This window comes from Diabrotica virgifera, chromosome 2, assembly GCF_917563875.1.
Source record: "Diabrotica virgifera virgifera chromosome 2, PGI_DIABVI_V3a".
NCBI classification, from domain to species: domain Eukaryota; kingdom Metazoa; phylum Arthropoda; class Insecta; order Coleoptera; family Chrysomelidae; genus Diabrotica; species Diabrotica virgifera.
The window spans coordinates 249,003,862-249,013,268 of NC_065444.1; positions in this window are offsets into that span (position 1 = coordinate 249,003,862).

The following is a 9,407-nucleotide window of genomic DNA, read 5'->3' on the forward strand; positions in this document are numbered from 1 at the left end:
GTCACACAGTTAAGTGTTTGGTTTTTTAGGAATGGCCACGAAGGTTAATTGTAACCAATTTTCCGGAATTGTGCGGCTGTCGTATATATTATTAAAAACAGTGGTTAGAGTTTCTAGGAATGAGTTGTTCGTTTCGCATAAGAGTTTTAGCACTTCAGCATGAATATTGTCAGGTCCTGGAGATTTGTTATTTTTGAGACAGCTTATTGCTTTTTCTACCTCTGAATTAAGAATGGAATGAAACGAAACATACACCGTCAGATATTATCAAGTCTATTGAAAACATATACAGCGGGAATAACAAACAGGCCAGAATTAATAACAAACTAACACAGCCGATACAAGTGGAAACAGGAATACGTCAAGGACACTCATTGAGCCCGCTGCTGTTTAACCTCATCATGGATGAAATTATTTATAAATTCAAAAACCTGAGTATAAGGTACAGAATAGGTGAAGAAATTATCTCTATAGTATGCTATGCAGATGATGCCATACTTATTTCAAAAAGTGAAGATGTCCTTCAGACACTTTTATATAAATTTTCATGTTCAACATGAGAATATGTATCTCCAAATAAGACAAAAAGTATGGTAATCTCTAAAAATCCAATAAGGTGCAAGCTGGAAGTGGACAGCAAAATAATCCAGCAAGAAAGAAGTATCAGCTACCTAGGAGTGCTAATGCACAGTTATGGAGACGCAGAAGCGGAAGTTGCCCAACAAGTAAACAGAGTCAACAGAATAGCAGGATGTCTTAAACACACTATCTGCTGCAACACACATCTACGGACAGAAACAAAGGCCACGATCTATAGGACAGTAGTTAGACCAATTATGACTTACACTGCGGAAACAAGACCTGACACCACAAGGACAAAAAGACTGATGGAAACGTGTGAAATGAAAATAGTCCGAGATATCACAGGAAAATTATTATGGGATAGACAACGTAGCACAGACCTCAGGCAAAGCTGTAATATAGAGAATATTATAAATGACTGGACACTGAAAAGAAAAAAAGAATGGTATAGCCATATATAAACAGAATGGGAGAAGGAAGACTAGTAAAGGTAGCACGAGATAGATCACTAAACGGCAGTATAGGAAGGTCAAGGAAGAGCTGGAGTGACAACCTGGATATCTGATGAGGAGGCATGCGAAGATGGAGCGAGCGAGCCTATTAAGGAAGCAGAAAGAAGAAGAAGAAGAAGAAGGAGAATTCAAAAGGTTTAACTTACGACAATAATTTCAAAATACCACTATGAAGAGAGAGGGATCCCATGTAAGATTTAAAAGACTTTTACTTATTATGCAGTTTTTTATTGGTAGAAAAAACTTTGTCTGACGTTTGGAAAAAAATATAATACTGTTGTTGGTTGTGGTAGAAACATTGAAGACATCTAATGCGGGCACAAAGGATGTCCTAGAATTAAGGCCAAACCATCCTGCCGCAGCGATTAAGTATTTGAAAGACTGATAGGTTTTGTACACACTTGAAATGAATGAAAGAAGTGAAAGACGTATATTAAAGTGTGTAAATGTATTTTAAATTTCCTTAGCTAAGCGCTTTCGACATAAAAGTCATCTTCAGAGCTAATGCTACAATGAAAAGTTAAACCAATAAGTAAAAACATGTACAAAGTTTTTTAACTTAAGTCAATAGGTATATAAAAAAGACCGGCTACTTAGGATTGTATTTGCTTGCATCGCATTAAGAAATTTGGAAGTCTGGTCAACTGTACAACTCCGGCTGATGAAAGTTATGTTTAAATTTTTAATTTCTCTTTAGTAAAACAATAAGAACAACCACTGAGACGATACATACATATAAAATTTTGTCATGGTACAGGTTTTACCCAACCATTTTTGAGTGATAAGAGCTGGCGACTGACTGACAGTGATTGATTGGAGGTTGGATTTTAAATGTTTCATCTGTCCGGTGTTGACATTTGACAGCTGACATTACAAATGAATGAAATTGTTAAATAATTAATTTTAAAAGGATAATTAAAAAATTGATCTGTGAAATTGTCTTGACATCAATTTTTTAATTATCCTTTTAAAATTAATTATTTAACAATTTCATTCATTTGTAATGTCAGCTGTCAAATGTCAACACCGGACAGATGAAACATTTAAAATCCAACCTCCAATCAATCACTGTCAGTCAGTCGCCAGCTCTTATCACTCAAAAATGGTTGGGTAAAACCTGTACCATGACAAAATTTTATATGTATGTATCGTCTCAGTGGTTGTTCTTATTGTTTTACTAAAGAAAAATTAAAAATTTAAACATAACTTTCATCAGTCGGAGTTGTACAGTTTTCCAGACTTCCAAATTTCTTAATGCGATGCAAGCAAATACAATCCTAAGTAGCCTGTACTTTTTATACAGGGTGTCCCGAAAAGATTGGTCATAAATTATACCACACATTCTGGGGTCAAAAATAGTTCGATTGAACCTAACTTACCTTAGTACAAATGTGCTCTTAAAAAAGTTACAGCCCTTTGAAGTTACAAAATGAAAATCGATTTGTTTCAATATAATGAAAACTATTAGAGATTTTTTATTGAAAATGGACATCTATCATTCTTATGGCAGGAACATCTTAAAACAAAATTATAGTGAAGTTTGTCCTACCCATAAAAATTTTATGGGGGTTTTGTTCCCTTATACCCCCCAAACTTTTGTGTACGTTCCGAGTAATTCATTATTGTGGTACCATTAGTTAAACACACCGGTTCTAAAAATTTTTTGCCTCTTAGTATTTTTTCGATAAGCCAGTTTTTATCGAGATGCGACTTCTTTTTTAATATATTTGCATAAACATTTTATGGGGGTTTTGTTCCTTTAAACCCCCCACATGTTTGTGTACGTTCCAATTAAACTATTATTGTGGTACCATTAGTTAATCACAGTGTTTTTAAAACTTTTTTGCCTCTTAGTCTTTTTTTGACAAGTCACCTTTTATCGAGATGTGGCTTCTTTTTAAAAATATACCTAAAAATGTAAATTATAAATAAATTTTCAGATTATTAACAGGTCTCTATACATATAATCGTACTTAACCATACACAAATATGTGGTGGATTCGACAAATATTCAAAATATGTCGATAAACACTAGCTTTTCGAAAAAGTACTAGGAGGCAAAAAAGTTTTAAAAATATTGTGTTTAACCAATGGTGCCACAATAATAATTTAATTGGAACGTACACAAAAGTTTGGGGGGTTTAAATGAGCAAAACCCCCATACAATTTTTATGGGGTGCACAAATTTCACTTAAATGTTTTTTAAGATGTTGCTGCCATAAGGATGACACATATCCATTTTCAATAAAAAATCTCGAACAGTTTTCGATATATGAAAAAAAATTGATTTTTATTTTGTAACTTCAAAGGGCTGTAACTTTTTTTGTGTGCACTATTGTATATAGGTAAGTGAGGTTCAATCAACCTATTTTTGACTCCAGAATATGTGGTATAATTTATGACCAATCTTTTTGGGACACCCTGTATATTGACGTAAGTTAAAAAAACTTTGTACTTAGACATCTTTTTACTTATTGGTTTAACTTTTTATTGTAGCATTAGCTCTGAAGATGACTTTTATGTCGAAAGCGCTTAGCTAAGGAAATTTACACACTTTAATATACTTCTTTCACTTCTTTCATTCCATTAAGTATTTATTTATCGCTGAGCTGTTCCCTACCGGGGCGAGTATTGATTAGCTTGAGACGCGCGACGGTCCCTTCTGTATGATGTGTGTATATTTACTAAATATCGCATTAGGTTTTCACGTCAATTAACTAACAATTAACTAACAATTAACTTTGTTCCCAGGTAATCAACATTGAGTCTTTGCTTTATCAAAATTCGCCGGGATTGAAATATTATTTTACTGTAAAAGAAGTTAATTTTATTTTGTTATTTATTTATAAGATAAAATTTTTTATTTAAATTAAATCTCTGTTTTACTGAGTCAAATAGAGCTAGGCTACCCGTCACAACGTGTCCAGGATTTTTTCAAATAAAAATTGTTTTTACAATTTTTGGTTTTACTTAGAGATTAGCAGTCGTTACTGTATTTAATATGTTTTTATTCTGTTCACTTCCGCTTTAAAAGAGCTATATCATTCGAAACAAAACAGAAATGTAAAACAGTTTAGCAAAAAATTAACCCAGCTTCCATTTTCCGAAATGAATCTACGCAAGTAGAATAAGTTAACATTGACAAAGCCATTTTAATTTAGCCGGAACAACCCCTAACTGGTTATCCATGGGGCATTATTTGCATAGTACGCGATGTTTCATGCGTGTAAACAGGACGGCAGGTCAAATTGGACCGCACACCTCGCAATATATAGGTTACGTGACAATGATCTAATGGATGGGGACGGTATTTTCATATATGCCATGTTTTCGTTTTATCTGATACATGTACTAGTATACTATATAAATACGGCTACGAAAAAACCATGTACTAAATAAAGCTACGTTTGTAAAACAGTTGTAGTAATTAAAATGGCATATTTTTATATTAGGACGGTGCGAAAAAAAGTCAAGTTGATAATTTCGTGTCGCTATAGTGCGAAAAAGTTGCGATTGGTAATTAGGTACAAGAAAAACAAAAAAAGAATTCACTGCAGCATCCATTTGACTTGCAAATTGTAGAAGTCTTGGAGGTGTCACCAGGAAAGTGTACCAATAAGTTTTCAATTTAAAAATCTTTTAGTAATATTTTTAATATTTTCAATATTAATAATTTACTATTAGGATTGAAAACTACTTCGTCAAAAAAAGAATTATTCAAATCGGATTTTATCTTCCGATCCAGCAACGGACCTAAAGATTATGAAAAAAAAATGAAATCTTACCTTTTTTTTTCAAAAATTTTTATATAACTTCCATGTACGTTTTATTTATCGCTATAGTAAAATTTATTTACAGTTTGCATGGTTGAGTAACAAAAAAAATAGTTTTACGCATTTAACGAGTATCTTCCGATCCCGCAAGGTCAATCAAAAATCTATAAAAAAATGAAATTTTTGATTATTTGGTAAATTAAAAAACATTTAGTTATCTCATTTTTCTGTTACATTGTGAAGCTCTTCGCTTGTCTAGATAATATCTATTGTTTAGACAATATTATTGTATGACAATATTTAAACAACTCACAACGAGGAGGTGGTTGCACTTCTAGCTCCATCCACTCTTTCTCTAAAACCAACCAATGAGTGTGTGTTTTTTGCATTATTTACGTATATGTACATTTCTTTTTGATCTGTTTGTGTCCAGATTTTAAACGCCAACTTTGTATTGTGATTTGGTGGTAAAATCTGGCAGCATGGACCTTGATTGTTGATGTTGTGTTGCCCTGATGAATCCATCTATTTATTGGAGCCCACATACGTTAGACATTAGACGATGCTTCCGTGACCAACTCTACGCACCTCTCGTCAGCTTGCATGTGGCACGGATAGTTTTGTACATTCCAGTCTGGCAGGTCGCCCGATATGATGCAATAACTTATATCTTCATTTGAAACTCTTCGAAGAAGTGGTGGAGAAGATAGTTTTGCAACATTCCAGTCTATTATTTTAGTTTAGTCGTGTGCTTCAAAATTTAATTGGTAATGATAAAGGAAACACATTAGAGAGCTAGGGCTAAGGAGAGCGTTAAAAGCCGGACATACTAATGCCAAGAACTAAAGTATTAGAAATTTCATTCCTCCTACTAAATTTTGAAACACAGGACTACACTGAAATAATAGACTGGAATGTTGCAAAACTATCTCATCCACCAGTTCTTCACAGAGTTTCAAATGAAGATATAAGTTTCTGCATTACATCATGCCAGACTGGAATATACAAAACTATCCATGCCACCCGCAAGCTGTCGAGCGGTGCCGAAAATTGGTCACGTTGGTTGCATCGTCTAATGTATGTGGGTCGTGGGTCCCAATCAAGAGATGGATTTATCAGGGCAACACTTAGATCAAGGTACATGCTGCCAGATTGTACCACCAAAATCACAATACAAAGTTGACGTTTAAAAGCTGGACACAAACAGATCAAAAAGAAATGTACAATCGTAAATACATAATGTAAAAAACACACACTCATTGGTTGGTTGGTTGAAGAGAAGGGTGTGAGTGGACCTAGAAGTGCAACCACCTCCTCCTTGTGATTTCTGGGTTGTTTAAATATTGTCAAACAATATCTAAACAAACGAAGAGCTGCACAATGTAACAGAAAAATGAGATAGCTAAATATTTTTTAATTTATCAAAATGATTAAAAATTTCATTTTTTTATAGATTTTGGTTGACCTTGCGAAATCGTAAGATATTCGTTAAATGCGTAAAACTATTTTTTATTACTCAACCATACAAACCGTAAATAAATTTTACTATAGCGATAAATAAAATGTGCATGGAGGATAAATAAAAAATTTTGAAAAAAAAGGTAAAATTTATTTTTTTTCATAATTTTTAGGCCCGTTGCGGGATCGGAAGATAAAGTCCGACTTGAATAATTCTTTTTTTGTTTTTCTTGTAATTACCAATCGCAACTTTTTCGCACTATAGTGACACGGAATTATCAACTTGACTTTTTTCGCACCACCCTATTTTACATCTCAGTTGTTTAGTTTCATTGCTATAAAATTTGATTATCATTGTCATCCAACCTTTGGAAGCTTTGCATCCAAAGTTGAACATAGGCTTCCCCTTATTCCTTCAGTCGGTCTTGAGCTACCTGCAGCCAATTCTGAGTCATTATTTTGACGTCGTCTGTCTGCCGTGTAGTTGCTCTATTTTTGCTTCTTTTATCTGATCATGGTTTCCACACTGTAAGTTTTTGGTCAACGACCCGACATTCATTCTGGCCACACAGCCCACCCAGTTCCACTTCAACTGTGCTATGTATGCACTCTAAAAAGTTGTGCTCACAACGAGGCGCCGACACTCGCTCCCTGGTATCCCTCGTACTGCTCGTACCATATTATCGATCTCCAGATGCATTATTTATTTTAAATGCGAGCGTTCACCAAACTGAAGAGTAGGATATTAGACCGATCAAATAAAATTACAATACATGTAAATCAAAATGTAATTCCGTACAGGTTGGAATAATTTTTTTATCAAAGTTTAGGTCCAAGCAAAAGATATTTTCAAGAAAGTATATGATTCATATAAGGGGATCATTGTTTAAATAATTCAAAATAGGTAATTTTTGCACAAAATTTACTTTTTTTAGCTGCTGCGGTAATTCCTGTTTTTATTAATGATTTTACAATTTATTTCTGCAAAGATGATGAAACAGTCCTTTATATGAGACTTACTAAATTAATTTTGACCTTAATTGATTTAAATAATTGTAAATCAAAATTGAAAAACATATTTCCAAAAAAATATTATTTGCAATATAAGTAAGCACTAAAACATTTTACTTTACAGAAAAAGTTGCGCTATGATATTACTATTAATTGACAAAAAAATTGGTTGATAAATCTAGAGTGCTATGTATTAAGAGTATAAGTCAAAAATGAAAATTTTTTATTAGAACTTTTCAAAGTCTTTTTTACCACTGATAAAATAACTATTACAACTAAATATGAAAATGGTGACGAAATATGATTAATAAATTAGTAATTAACTATTTTACTTTCTACTTTGGTAATACCTTATTAATTATATAATTCAAAATATAGAAGAATCCCGAATAATCTTTTTTATGACTTATACTCTTAGTACATAGCACGTTAGAAATATTGAGTAGTTTATGAGATATATGTATAATTTGTTTTTAAAAAATTACCATTTTTTCAATTTCAAAAACGCGGTTGTTGTCGATATATTATACAAGTTTTTAAACTCTCATTTGTTTTGATTTTATGTATATTTTCGATAAATGTATTGACAAATAAAATTTCAATCAAAAATGGCGTTTAAAAATTGGTGTAATTTGTTTAAAATTTATTTTTTTAATAACATGGCCAGGATTAAAAATTTTGAAATTATTTTTCGATATTCGTATTCTTGGTAATTTTTGACATATTCACAAAAGCAGAAAAATTTTCTAGAAGCATTTTTGGCCGAGATATCTTTTCCCAGTTTAAAAATTCATAATTTGTTTATTTATCAATATTGACATTTCAAAATGTACAAACAAAATTGTACGTGAGTACATCTATTATCCTTACTACTTAACAATCTCATTTATACACATAATAAAAATTGTAGAATATTTTGAAAATGATGATTTTCGTAGCACCTTAAATGAAAACATTTTGTCTGAAAATTGGCGGAGGAGTAGTTTCCAATATCTCCGTTAATAATGGACCAACTTCAATGTTTTCAACATTTTTTTCTGTTTTTTTGTCAGCAGTAGAATGTATTTTGAGTTAAATAAATTACATATGTACATTCTTCTTTTTGTGTCAATTAATTTAATTCAAAATATTTTTTCTTGGTCACCCTGTATAAATAATTATGTCAATGTTAATATTACTGAATAGGGAATTAAATAACCTTTCAAATGAGCTAGCACACGATCCCCACTCCCTATTTAAAAAGAAGGGGGTGGGGGATGTGAAAGGGAGGGGGTTGACAAATGACAGATGTATGTACCGTAAAAATGTGACCCCCTTAGATAAAAAATCAACCTATTTCGTCATTTCCTTAAGATCTAATAAATACGACCAAATATCAAGGTGGATTATTTTCTTTGGCTCACACTGTATAAGTATATTTTAATATTCTACACAGAAAAAAGTCTTTAACAAATTTTTAACGCTAATTCAGTATTATTTTTTTTTATTTTTTTTTATAAAAAATATTTTGTCTCAATTTTTGTTTATCACATTTAGAGAAAATAACTGAAAAAAATTGTTTATAACAAATTGACGAATATTTTTATTGTTAAAAGTGTGATTTACTGTGTCAGTTACTATTTTTATAAGCTATCATAAACTAAAAAAAACATTGAAATTGGTCCATTATTAACGAAGGTATCGCAAAGTACTACTGCACCACTCTTCATGTAAGGTCGCTACGAAAAACATTACTTTTTAAAAAATTATAAAATTTTAACTCTATGTATAAATGACATTGTTAAGTAGTAGGGTTGATAGATGTACTCACCCACTTAAATGTTAATATTGATAAATAAACAAATTATGAATTTTTAAACTTGGAAAAGCTATCTAGAAAAGCTTGGCAAAAAATGGATCTAGAAATGTTTTTCTTTTGTAAATGTGTCAAAAACTTCCAGGAACACGAATATCGAAAAATAATTTCAAAATTTTTAATCCCGGTGATGTTATTGAAAAAACAAGTTCTAAACAAATTACACCAATTTTCTAACGTCATTTTGAAGGGTTGTTTGATTAAAATTTTAATTTG